The following is a 13,175-nucleotide window of genomic DNA, read 5'->3' on the forward strand; positions in this document are numbered from 1 at the left end:
AGAGCATGAGAGGGAGGAGGGTCAGAGAGAGAAGCAGACTCCCCGCTGAGCAGGGAGCCTGACATGGGACTCGATCCCAGGACTCCAGGATCATGACCCGAGCCGAAGGCAGTCGCTTAACCAACTGAGCCACCCAGGCGCCCCAAAAGATCCAGCTTTTACCTGTACTAAATTCTTTTCAAAAAATCATGTGGCTTATTATATGAAGTACATTTACTGATGTTACGTTGACCAACTGTAGTTTCACAGCCCGTGTAAAAGTAGACTTTCGATCCTTTCTCATAGCAGCGGGTATAACATTAAGGAACAACAGTCACTGAAGCTAATTTTGAAAGGTTGCTAAACTGTTTCCAAGTATATAGGCTTCTGGTGCTCCACTTTGATACAAACATGGAATGCTAGGAGATTGGCTGGCTCTTAGAGTCTCTGAAAATAATTTCTCTTGATTTAGTTTTGTGATGCAGTTGACTGAATACTGTCATCCACTGAAAAACAAGAGTGTCGTATTCTGCACTGTTGGTTAAAGGAAGGCATAGAAGCACCGGAAAACAAAGGGTGCAACTGAGATTTTATTTAAATTGTTTTCACTCTGCTTAGTTTTCTTTCATAAGAAATTAGTAATCATGTTCTAAGGGCAAATTGGTGGGCACAGAATGCTGCTCTGTGGGCAGAAGTGTTTACCGTGGACTGGCTCTCCTATCATATTGTAACCACCTTCTCATGTTGTTCAAAACTAATAATCTATTAGCTACTCAACTTTGACAGCTTAATAAAGATTAATTATGCATGACTAAAGTATGTACATTTAATTAGCAAATTAGTGATAACAACTTGTTTCTATATTTGACCAATCTCTGTAATACTCAACAATGTCTTTCTGTTTTTACCTGGTGATAACTAAAGGGCAATTAATAAAGAGCAGGAAATGGTCTCATTTTAAAGAAATGACATCCCCATTCAATATTGCTCTAATGATTAAATTTATAAATATAGATACTGAGAGTATGTCACTAATGCTGCTCATCTACTTATTTTGAGCAATATTCAGTCTCATTAAATGCCTGTAAAACAATCAAATAACTTAGATATCTATTTGAAATGAAAGTAAAGCATTAATCAGTGAGATGGAGCTAACATAAAATACTTATTGAATAAAGAAAGTTTCAGTTTTAGTCTCGATTAAATGATAAATAGCTGGCTTGGGAGAATTAAAGGTTCTTGGGAGTGATGAGTACTAAAAATAAAACTGTACTGAGCAACCAGTTGCTGTTCAACTCAAATATTTAACTGAGGAATTGGATTTGGGACATTAAGCACTAAGTGGTCACTGTGTTTAAGGGGGAAAAGGCAACAGGATTTAATTACCACTGAAATGTGTAGAAGAAAAGAGAAAAGTTAATGCAGTAGATAAACTGATGGTTCTTTTAAACAAAGGTTATTAAGTTCTGTGGGTGCTAATTACAATTATAAAAATGGTCCAATGACATTGTCTTGAAGGACATTTCTCTACTATAGTCATAAGAAAGGGAGAGCTGACCCTGTTTATGTGGACGTGCACATTTCCATTCCTTTTTCTTCTAACCCCATAGCATTGTATCACAGATTATAAATTCAGAGGCTGGGGAATTATGCACACCCAAAGGGAATATATATCTAGTTACCAGCCATGTCTCGTGACCTTCTCTCGTGATCTAAGCCCTTAGTTCCACTGATGAGCTCCATGTCCTGCTCTTTCTCAGCTGATTTTCTGTTCACATTCATGAGACCAAGATGTGTGGCACTTATTTTAAAACCTGAATTATTCAACTGTTAAATCATAAATTATTGATGACAGAACTCTAAAACACAATATATCTAATAGTAAGAAGTAGAATAATTTGACAGAAAATAAAATTGTAACTAATACACTTTTTCTAATTTCAGAAGATCTTACCAATTGCCATTGTGAATTTTAAAATACAGAACATTTTTCTATTAAAAGCTATTGTTAGGAGAAAATTTTGAAATTTAAATATAAATAAATCTTTTTAAAGGGAAAGGTGTCCAGGTCCACGACTAAGTACTTTAGGCATGCTTTAGAGACAAGCAAATACGTAAAAGCTTGAAAATGACTCTTAATAATATTGTTACAGTGCAGTTTTATCTTATAGTGGAGTTAATTCTGAATTTAGCATGTGAAGTGGAAGTCTTACATAATCAGAATTACCCTGGAAATCCCTTATCACCTATACAGTAATGGTACATATGTTTGTGTATACAACTCTGGGTCAATATAGAACTGTATAAGTATATAATTCAATGAAATATAGTTTATAATATAAAATGTATACTTACATGATTTTCAATTATGTAAAAAGTGATTTTGTTATTTTATGTCAAGTACCTGGTTGAACTCAAACAAATGCATATATGTATGGGGTGTGTGTGTGTGTGTGTGTGCGTGCGTGCATGTGCGTGTGTGTGTATATAGAGATGCAGACACAAGTATAAACTACATCAGTATACAATATGTATATTTAAGTAGAGATATCAAAGAACTTCCATATCTTTAGTTGATTCATACTAATATGGTATAAATCAAACTAGTTGGGTATTTGAGCATCCTTAAACATGGAGCCTTAAAATGGATACACTGTTATTTTTTCTGGCAGCCAAATAGTGGGAATATAGTTATGATTTTTAAATGCATAAAACCAAATATCTACCCTCTGTGACATATTTTTGAAGCTAATATTTCAGGGAGCTGGAAAGCATTTTTTTTTTTTTTAAAGATTTTATTTATTTATTTGAGAGAGAGAGAATGAGAGAGAGCACATGAGAGGGGGGAGGGTCAGAGGGAGAAGCAGACTCCCTGCCGAGCAGGGAGGCCGATGCGGGACTCGATCCAGGGACTCCAGGATCATGACCTGAGCCGAAGGCACTCGCTTAACCAACTGAGCCACCCAGGCGCCCTGGAAAGCATTTTTGAGGAAGCTTCTTATTATTACAGCAACAACAGTTGTGTTTTTCTAGGGTAAATGGGTAAAGCAGACTGAGGCTGGACAGAATGCACCAAACTCAAGTTCAGTGCTGTTAGTGTAATGAGAAATATAGAGAAAGTTACACATTTCATGTTGTATTCTAATTCTAGTCACAATGCCAGTTAGATGTATATTTGATATACATTTTGCTAGCACATGTTTTAAAAAGTCTCTCTTCAAGTCTGGTCATATAAGTAGGAAATTGACTGTAATGTTTCTTTACTTACTGTCTCATCCCAGTAGATTATATTCAGCACCTGACTATGATGACTTGTATGTAATAAAGATTCTTAAATGTTCACTGATTGAATGAATGAATGAATGTTGTTGTGCAACTTATTTTGCAACATAATGCTCTTATTATATGGTTTACAAAAACATGTGTATTAATGTCTGTAGCTCTTAGGCTCCGGTCCTTTTTGTGGCATGTGTGTATTCATTGAATCAGTATTCTCTGAGGGTCTTCTATCTGCTAAATCTTCAGAATTTGAGGCATATAAAACAAGTCCCCCCTCCTCAAGGATCTTCCTGTCTAGGTGGAGGATGTATAATCCAGCATTATAGCAGATTCGGTGGCAATTCCCTCGTTATGTGTGTGCAGTTCCTAAGGGCAAGCGCAGAGTACTTGTGGGAGCATGGCAGATGCAACCCCAGAGCTAAGCAGGCATCACTAATAAAAACTTCTGTGTTCTAAGCGTAGACATTTGGAGTTTATCCTGATAGCTATGGGAAATGAAAGTATTAATGTGATCAGATTTAGGCATAGAAAGCACATTCTGTCTGCAGTGTGGAAGATGGACTAGAAAGGAAGATGGACATTTTAGAGACAAAAAGACTGGTTTAGGAGGGATTACAGTAATCCTAGTGAAAAGTGATAAAGGCATATAAACTGTTTCTGAGAATAACCAAGAGGGGCAGGAAATGGCAATACATAAAGCAGGAGAATTCACAGGACTTTGGTGAGTAGATAGTCATGGGGTCGAATGAGAGAGAGAAGTCTAGTAGATGTTGATGAACCAGTCTGCTTCCCTCTCATGATCTTCTCTAATGTCATACTTGCTTGACAAAACCACAACCCTGTTTAAATCTACTCCTGCCTACTTTGCATGTACTCCCAAGAAACTGAATATGGCTAGAGAAAAACAAAGTGCTGAACAGGCTTCACATTAAATTTATGAACCTCAAGTTGATACTTACTGTTCCCTGGTAGGCATACTGTGCTTTCCCCTCAAACCTTTACTACCTATTCCTCCTCTCCTTCTCTATTCCTGATTGAAGCAACTAGAAGAGAACTTCCACAAACTTTCAGTGCCACATCGACTCAACCTTTAGCATTCGGGTCCATGTATTCTGCATTCTTGCCTGTTATCATAGATCATGGCCAGCTCTCCAATACACTAGACCCTATTTCCTCTCATCTACTTAAGGACCTAATCCTAGCAGTGCCCCCTCTCCTTCATCATCAACGGTTTTTCTCTTTTTATATCAGCCCATGAATATCCTATTATTTCTCCCATCTTAAAAAATTATCTTGACCCTACTTTATCCATCTGCCCTGCCCAATTTGTAGAAAACACTTGAAAGTGCTGTCAATGCTTGCTCTTTCCAATCCTGCTCCTCCTCTTTTCTCTTAAACCCACTTAAGCCAGGCTGTTACCCACTACTACTCCATCAGAACTGCGTAGGCAAGGTCACCAATGACTTCCACCTTGCTCAGTCTCATGGTCGGTTCTTCTGCTTAGCCTCTCAGCAGCACGGGGCGCAGGGGATGACTCTCACCTTGATACGCTTTTCTCACTTCATTTCTAGGACGTTACAGTCTTTTGGTTTTTCTCCTGCCTTCACAGTCACCTTTGCTGGTTCCTCTTCTCCCTGACCTCAATGTTCAGATACTCCAGGGCTCAGTCCTTGATCTTCGTTTCTTCTCTGCTTGTATTTATTCCCTGACAGTATTGCCAGTTTCAGGTTTTAATACATCTTATATTTCCAGTCCAGTCCTCTTTCCCCAAATTCCAGACCATGTAGTCAATTGCTTACTCTACATCCTCCCTTGATGCCATCTCAAATATAACACATTCAAAGCAGAACTGACATTTATCTTCCTCCCAAAAACCTGCTCTTACCAAAAAAAAGTGTCCACATGTCAGTTAATGGCAGTTCCTTCCAGTTGCTTAGATCAAAAACCATGCATCATCCTTGATTTTTTTTTTTTTCCCCTCTCACCATCCCATGATTAATTCATCAGGAAATCATTTGGGGTCTGTTTTCAGAATATGTGCACAATATGTTAACAATCCTATCACTTCTTACTATTTCCTTGGCTACCATTTGGGTATTAACTGTGGGAACTGCTAGATACCCACCAAAATCCGTTCTTCCTTTCTTGAGAAACCTGGTTGGACTAAATTTCTCCATCTTCATTTATATAGTTATGTCCATATTACAGTTTTCTCTTGTGGAATAGAAGTGAACTTGAATGCTGGACCCATTAAAACTTCCCATCTAAGTTCCTCCATATTATGTTCCTTTCTGCTTGGATTCAGATAAAAACAGGGGACCTCAAAAAGATGGTGGCAGAGCTAAAAGATGGAAGCTGTCTAGATGTAGGACAGTTGTCTTCCTGATGTTATACAAGCAAGCAATAAACTTCTGTTATGTCTAGTTAGTATGTATTTCAATTGATTTGTCATAGTAAATTATTCTACCCCAACATACAGTAATCTCTCAGTTGTGTAATTGAAATAGTTCTTAACTGATCTTTCCCCTTGTAGTCTGTTCTCATCACAGAATGTTCCTTTTAAAATTTCAGTCAGATCTTGTCACTCTTCTACTCAGAACTGCGCATTGGCTCCCCATTTCACCCAGAGTAAAAGCCAAGTCCTTATAAGGACTTCCAGGGCTCTACATAATCTCCCCATCACTTTATTTTTCTGTGCTTATCTTCTCTCCTCCTCTCCCCCATCCTGCTTCGAGCATTCCAGCCTTCTTGTTTTTCCACATATTCTAGCTGTGTTTCTCTCTCCAAGCCCTTTCATTATCTCCTCTTCCTGGAATGTTCTTCTCTCTAATATCCAAATGGCTACTTCTTCATATCCTTCAGGTCTTCTCAAGTCTTCCCTTCTCAATGAGGCCCATCCTGACCACTGTATTTAAAATTATATTTTATCACCCCCCAGCATTTACAAGTCTTACTTATTCTACTTTGTTTTTATAAGACTTTTCATTTTGTAACATTCTATAATATATAGTTTACTTATTTATTATGTTTATTGTTTATTGTGATCTTCCCTTCCTTGAATATAAGCTCCATGAGGGTAGGATCTTGATCTGTTTTGTTCATCTGTATGTCCCAGGTGCCTTGAACAGTACTTGACACATTAAGTAGGGTGCTTAAATAAAGACTTGTTAAGTGAATGAATGGGAGGTTTGAAGCATTCGTTTTACGTTTACTCTGTTTTAGAGGACATATTTTGCTAGGTGGGAGTATAAGAGTTTGTTTCAGGAGAGGAAAGCACCTTAATTGAGATCATAGCTTCACTGCTGATTAACCGCTATATATTGACAGCCTATACCTCAATTTTAATTCTATAAAAATAAAGATTATCATGTTCATAGATCTCTTAGGTGTTGTGATGATCTGTTACTTAACACTTATAAAATACTTTGGAGCTGAAGAGCATTTTTTTATGAATTCTGAGAAGTAATATTGAATTATTAAAACCACCTATTTATTTTAAAATCAGTCTATCACTCAAAGGTCTGTTTTCACCTTATTTTACTTTTGAAATGCATACCCCCCCTTTTTGGGTCATCTTTTGCTGTTGTTTAAAATTCAGTGTTCAGTAAGCAGTTGGGTAGTAAGGTATGTTTTGATGTCAAAATCTATACCTTAATGTAGAAGTATATTTATAAAATTGGAGATCACAACTACAATTCCAAAAAGAACCCCTTTATCAGTTAACTGTTAAAAAACAGATTGGTGGTTTCTACCTCTTTACTACTATAACCTAGAAGTTACTTGAATCTAAAGTGGGAGAATAGTGAATTCAAAGAAGAGTGAATACAAAGAAAAAATTAACTGATACCAGGAAACTGAATTGGTTTTCAGCAAGTCACTAAGTAGTAATTACAGAGCTTAAAAAAACCCTCCATAAATACATATTCTTTTTTTTTTTTTAAAGATTTTTTGTTTATTTATTTGAGAGAAGGAGAGCAGAGTGAGCACGAACACACAGGTGGGGGGAGAGGCAGATGGAGAAGCAGACTCTCTGCTGAGCAGGGAGCCCGATGCGGGGCTCAATCCCAGGACCCCGGGATCATGACCTGAGCTGAAAGCAGACACCCGACTGACTGAGCCACCCAGGGGTCCCTGTAAATACGTATTCTTTATTGACTTTGTGAAATGTGACGGTAAATAGAGAGCTAACCTATTTGGCATGCCGAAGGTTAATCGTTTTCTTGGGTAAGTCTAAAATACAGTGGAAAACAAGCTGCGTTCTTAGCACTTATAACTTTGGTCTAAATATCATCGAGAATGTTACAGAATTGCGGAGGCAAGCAGGTACCCAGAAGTTTATCTTACTATTAATGGAGGATAAAAAGTTAAACAATCTTTGTAAGTTCCATAACATTTCTGATCTCTTTTTTGTCACCACTTCCCTAAAATTCATTTCCAGCTATGTAGCTCTCTGATGAGTACTTACTCTTCCACGATGCTGGCTCTGCTCTGTTTTTGTTTTGTTTTGTTTTGAAGTTTTTGTAAGTTTAAATTTTTTTGACTTGTTGAAGCTTAACTATTATCCATTTTGATATTTTCTATGGTGTAAAATGCAGTGAGGAAAAAAACCCAGTAATTTAGAAAATGTAGTGTAAAAATTTGTGCTTCCATGGAAAGCTGCATTGTCTACGTGTAGCACATCCTTCCGGTTATCCAATTCCAGTCTTCCGTTGTCTTTGAGCAGTTGTAAAACGCCTCCTCTTCTTCTTCCTGTCTCTCCTCTCCCTCTCCTCCCTCTCCTCCCCTCCCTCCCCTCTCCCTCTCCTCCTTCCTGACTTTAATACAGGAGACTAAAATAGAACCAAAGCTAGAGTGACTAGTGACTGAGTGACTTACTGTAAGTCTTTAAAAGCTAGAGTTGAGTACTGAGTGACTTACTCTAAGTCTTTAATTCAGAAACTACCACTGTAGGAAGGAAATGTGCATTTTTCTCCCTTTTCCTCCTCCAAACTGAGCCACTTTAAAAAATAATGTAAAACAAAATCTTGACACTTGAAAAGATTTGTACTTTTGTGTGTAGCCTTTATATACATATTCTAGACTGCTGCCTGAAAAAAATAATAATATTTGGCCAGGGTTCTATTATTTCTTACAATTTCATGTATATATACCCTAACTTTTATAAGCCTCATATAGACTTCCAGACTAGGTTTCAAGTACCTGCCTCCAAGTATTGTTTTTACAATGGGAACGAGAAGGAGATAAGGATTTCATGTGACTTCTGACCAGGTTGATACCACTGTTAGAAAAGAGCAGCATGAAGCATTTTGGAAATTTTCTGAGTGTTCTGCTTCATTGTTTTAGTAGCATTGCCTCTAGAAATATATATTCTTTAAATTTGAATTTAAATTAGGAAAATTTGGTGGAGGGGGGGTGGCAACTGTTCTGAACTAAAGCCATGGGACAGAGTAAAAAAAAATAATAACCTGAGAGCTGAATCTATAACATTGTGCATGAGGAGGGAAGGGAATTAACATTTATAGTACTTTTATTGTTTTTTCCTACTGTTTTCAGATTTCCTTTGCAGAGCAAGAAACTTACATATTAAACAAGCTCTTGTTTTTGTAGAAAATAAGATAAGAAATAAGACTTCTTTAATTTGAAAGAATGTGGTTGGTGAATTTGATTAAAATATTTTATATATGAAAAAAATAATTTATAACACTATGTTAAAAAGTAACAATAAAAAATAGTTCATTAGTTACCAAAACTACAGTAAATGTTAATTTAACAGATTCCATTGATACTTAAAATATTGTAAAATGGTATCTACTACTTATTGAATTCTTATATTTACTATGCACTTTATATTCAGTAATGGTAGATTAACTTAGTTTTCTTTCTCATCATGATAGCATGATCTACATTATAGCAACCAAACTACAGCACCTTTTATTTCTAGTTGGAATCTTTTTTTTCCCCTCATTTCCCATTTTTCCTACCCATAATATGGTATCATGAAAAAAATGTTAACTATTAAACATAGAAAATTAGAGAAAGCTAAAGCATGTAATTCAACATAAGTACTAATTTAAAATCCTTTCTCACGTAGTCACATTGATTTCAGCCAGTTTTAGTCTGTTTTATTATGAACTTTTTTTTTTGAAACTTAGAAACAAGCATAAAATGTTTGTATAAGCACAAATATATTTTTATTATTCCGTATAACATTTAAATTCCCAGGTGGATGTATTTGCAAATAAATTAATTGGGATCATTAATAATCATTGTTCATATTATTAACCCTTTTTAATTATCGATCAGTAATGCTGTCCTGTCTTGTTTGAAAAGACTATTCCAGATCACTACTTAAGTAATGATATCTGACACATCAGCAAAAATCTAAATGCTGTTGTAGGGAAGGAGAAACTTCTCCTTTATCCTCTTAGGTTCTGTGTCTCGGGCCTGCAAGTCAAACTGAAAAAAGAGAGATTAACAGTAGAAAAGGTCTATTTCATATGCACACAAGGGAGGAGGGGCTCACAGCAGATACATGAAAACCCCAAAGAGGCAGTTTCATCCAATAATTTATATACCACTTTCACAGAGGGTGATAAAGTGTGCTGAAGGGAGCAGACAGAGCAAAAGGGGTTTGGGCCTTGGAAGGGTTAGGGTGAGTTGTGGAAAGGTGATTAGGAATTGTTTAGTAAATAAGGGGTTTTTGGTAAGGTTTATTATGCAGACTCCAGCTATCTCAGTTGATAAGAATTGTCCCTGAAGTCATTGTGTTCTTCTCTCCCTGTTATGGGAGGGGACACCTTTACAAAGAGAAATTTATGCACTGCTTTGAGGTGAAAGGGGGAGGGCTCATTGTTCCTTCCGTGTTTGGGGTTTCTTAATCGCATTCAACTCAAAATAATCCTTATGCTGAAGTGGTATATTCTGTTCCCCTTCACTTTATAGGTAAAAGAGAAAAAAGAGTTAGTTTAAACTTGTTTTATTTGATATTTCCATTATGGAAAAGCAGAAAAAGAGGCAATTGTTTTGTCGATTTATTTTGGACCTATTGCCTATTATAACAGTACTGTATTAAGCATCCAATGTTTACCTAATTTCCTTTAATTCAAAGTTCTTTTGGGTAAAGCAAAATAGTTATTCATCAGTGTAAGACCTAATCAGTTGTGTTATGAAGATGACTGCTTAGGCAATCAATGGAAGCATATTGTGCACTTAATGAGGGACTGTCAACTAGTCAGTATTGTCTTGGGTTGTAACACCCGTTGGACTGCTGCACCATTTAAGGCCCCCAGTGCATCAGCCACACCAGTCCTTTGTACTGGTCCAGAATTTTCATCATCGAGTAGAGTGTATTCAAGAACTTTCCTTTCTTTTTACCTCATTCCCATCCTTTCAGCCACCTGCAAAGAGCTTACGATTTGAGGGACCCCATTGGGGGGACTATATCCTAATGTGCCTCAGACTCTTAATATTAAATTACACAAAAGTTAATCTCGATTTGTTTTTTAAAAGTGATAATCAGCTGTATCAGCAATGCATACATGCATTCTTTATTTAAAAAATTATATTACAGTTAATACTGAAGTCTCTCTTTTGCTTTCCCAATGGGCCCATCAGTTCAGTCCTCCCCAACCTTCCTGGAAGGAAACCATTTGAATTTGGTATATATTTTTCCAGATATCTGTCTAGTCTCTAAATATATATTAAAGTATTAGTGTACATGGGCTTTTCCTAATTGGTGTCATACTGTATAATTATTCCATAACTTAGGTTTGTATTCAGTGGTTTGTTTTGGTGACTTCTTCACCTTAGTCCCTATAGATCTACATCATTCCTCCAAACTGCATTTACTATAAATCAGCTTACTTATTCCCCTATTGGTGTATATTGGTATAAATATATTTATTTTCATTTTAAATTTTAATAATTTAAAATATTTTTTAATCTGTAATTTTATTTTTTAATTTTTAAATTATTGAAGTATAATTGATATACGTTGTTATATTAGTTCAGGTATACAACATATTGATTCAACAAGTCTATAGGTTACTCAGTGCTCACCACAGTAAGGGTAATCACTGTCTGTCACCGTGCAGTGTTATTACGGTATTACTGACTATATTCTCTATGCTGTACTTTTTTCTCCATGACTTATTTTATAACTGGATTTTGTATCTCTTTTTTTTTTTTTTTAAAGATTTTATTTATTTATTTATTGGAGAGCGAGCGAGAGAGAAACAGCATGAGAGAGGAGAGGGTCAGAGGGAGAAGCAGGCTCCCCGCTGAGCTGGGAGCCCGATGTGGGACTCAATCCCAGGACCCTGGGATCATGACCTGAGCCGAAGGCAGTCGCTTAACCAACTGAGCCACCCAGGCACCCGAGGATTTTGTATCTCTTAATCCCCTTTATCTATTTCACCAGTCCCCTCCCTCGTGCTCCCCTCTGGCAACCAGGAATTTGTTCTCTGTATTTTAATAATCTGTTCATTTTGTTTTTTAGATACCACTTATAAGTGAAATCATATGGTATTTGTCTTTCTCTATCCAACTTATTTCACTTTGCATAATATCTCCATGTTATTGCAAATGTCAAGATCTCATTCTTTTTTATGGCTGAGTAGTAGTCCATTGTGTGTGTGTGTGTGTGTTGTGTATACCTCATCTTCTTTATCCATTCATCCATCAGTGGACACTTGGACTACTTCCATAACATGACTATTGTAAATAACACTGCAATAAACATAGGGGTACATATATCTTTTCAAATTGGTGTTTTTCATTTTCTTTGGGTAAATACCTGGTAGTGAATTACTGGATTTTATGGTATTTCTATTTTTAATTTTTTTAAAAAAGTAAGCTCTATGCCCAACATGGGGCTTGAACTCATGACCCCAAGATCAAGAGTCACATGCTCTACTCACTGGGCCAACCAGGTGCCCCTCTATTTTTAATTTTTTGAGGACACTCCATACTGTTTTCCACAGTGGCTGACCAGTTTGCATTCCCACCAACAATGCACAAGGATTCCTTTTTCTCCACATCCTCACCAAAACTTGTTGTTTCTTGTGTTTCTTAGTCTAGCCATTCTGGCGGGTGTAAGGTGATAAATCTTAGTGTGGTTCTGATTTGCATTTCCCTGATAATTAGTGATGTCAAGCATCTCTTTATGTGTCTGCCATCTGTATGTCTTCTTGGAAAAATGTCTATTCAGGTCATTCAGAACCCAGTTGAAATGTCACCTTCTCAGGGAGGCCTTTCCTGACCACCCAACTTAAATACCTCATTAGCCCTCCCCTTTACATTACCCATTCTTATTTTTATTGTAGCACTTATTACTACTTTCTATTTTCCCTTTTTTTCTCTTGAAACTTCTTGTCTGTCTCCGAGTTTCAAAAGAGTATTGACAGTTTTTGTCTTATTGCAGCGATATGTCCCCTTCTAGGTAGGACAGTGCCTATCACACATTTGACATTCAGTAAATGTTTCTTGAATGAATGGGCCAAATACTCTCCTTCAGTCTACCCCAGTACAGATTCCTTAGAATCTTTTCTGCAGGGTCTTTCCTTAGCCACAGCCAGTACACCTGCTGTGGAACGCTGTGGGGAGGACAGGGATAAACTCTGGTGAGGAAAGAGCTGATAGGAGGAAAAAAGGACAAGATTATACTGAGGTGTGAACAGAATGGAAAATATGGAGTAACAGGAAGGGAGAGGAAGCCACAATCTGTTCTGACACAATTGTGGCATTAAGTTTTTGATGTTTTATTTTACTTTTTGAATAAAGTGATGTAAATATTTTTTCAGATTCATAAAATCCTCAAAATGAAAGATTAAATTTAATCCAACTATTTTTACATACACAGCCCTTTTTAGATAAGAAATAGATCTGAGAGATGAAGTGACAAGTCAAAATGGCACAAT

At 36.6% G+C, this 13,175-nt stretch overlaps 1 protein-coding gene across 3 annotated transcripts in view; it reads left to right on the forward strand.

Annotated features, from left to right (window-relative positions):
* Positions 1-13,175, forward strand: part of CHN1 (chimerin 1) — a 193,041-nt gene that overhangs the window by 53,672 nt on the left and 126,194 nt on the right. The gene's annotated exons all lie outside the window — the stretch shown is intronic.

The sequence above is a fragment of the Leptonychotes weddellii genome, chromosome 3 (genome assembly GCF_054177405.1).
Source record: "Leptonychotes weddellii isolate Sample4059 chromosome 3, ASM5417740v2, whole genome shotgun sequence".
NCBI lineage: Eukaryota > Metazoa > Chordata > Mammalia > Carnivora > Phocidae > Leptonychotes > Leptonychotes weddellii.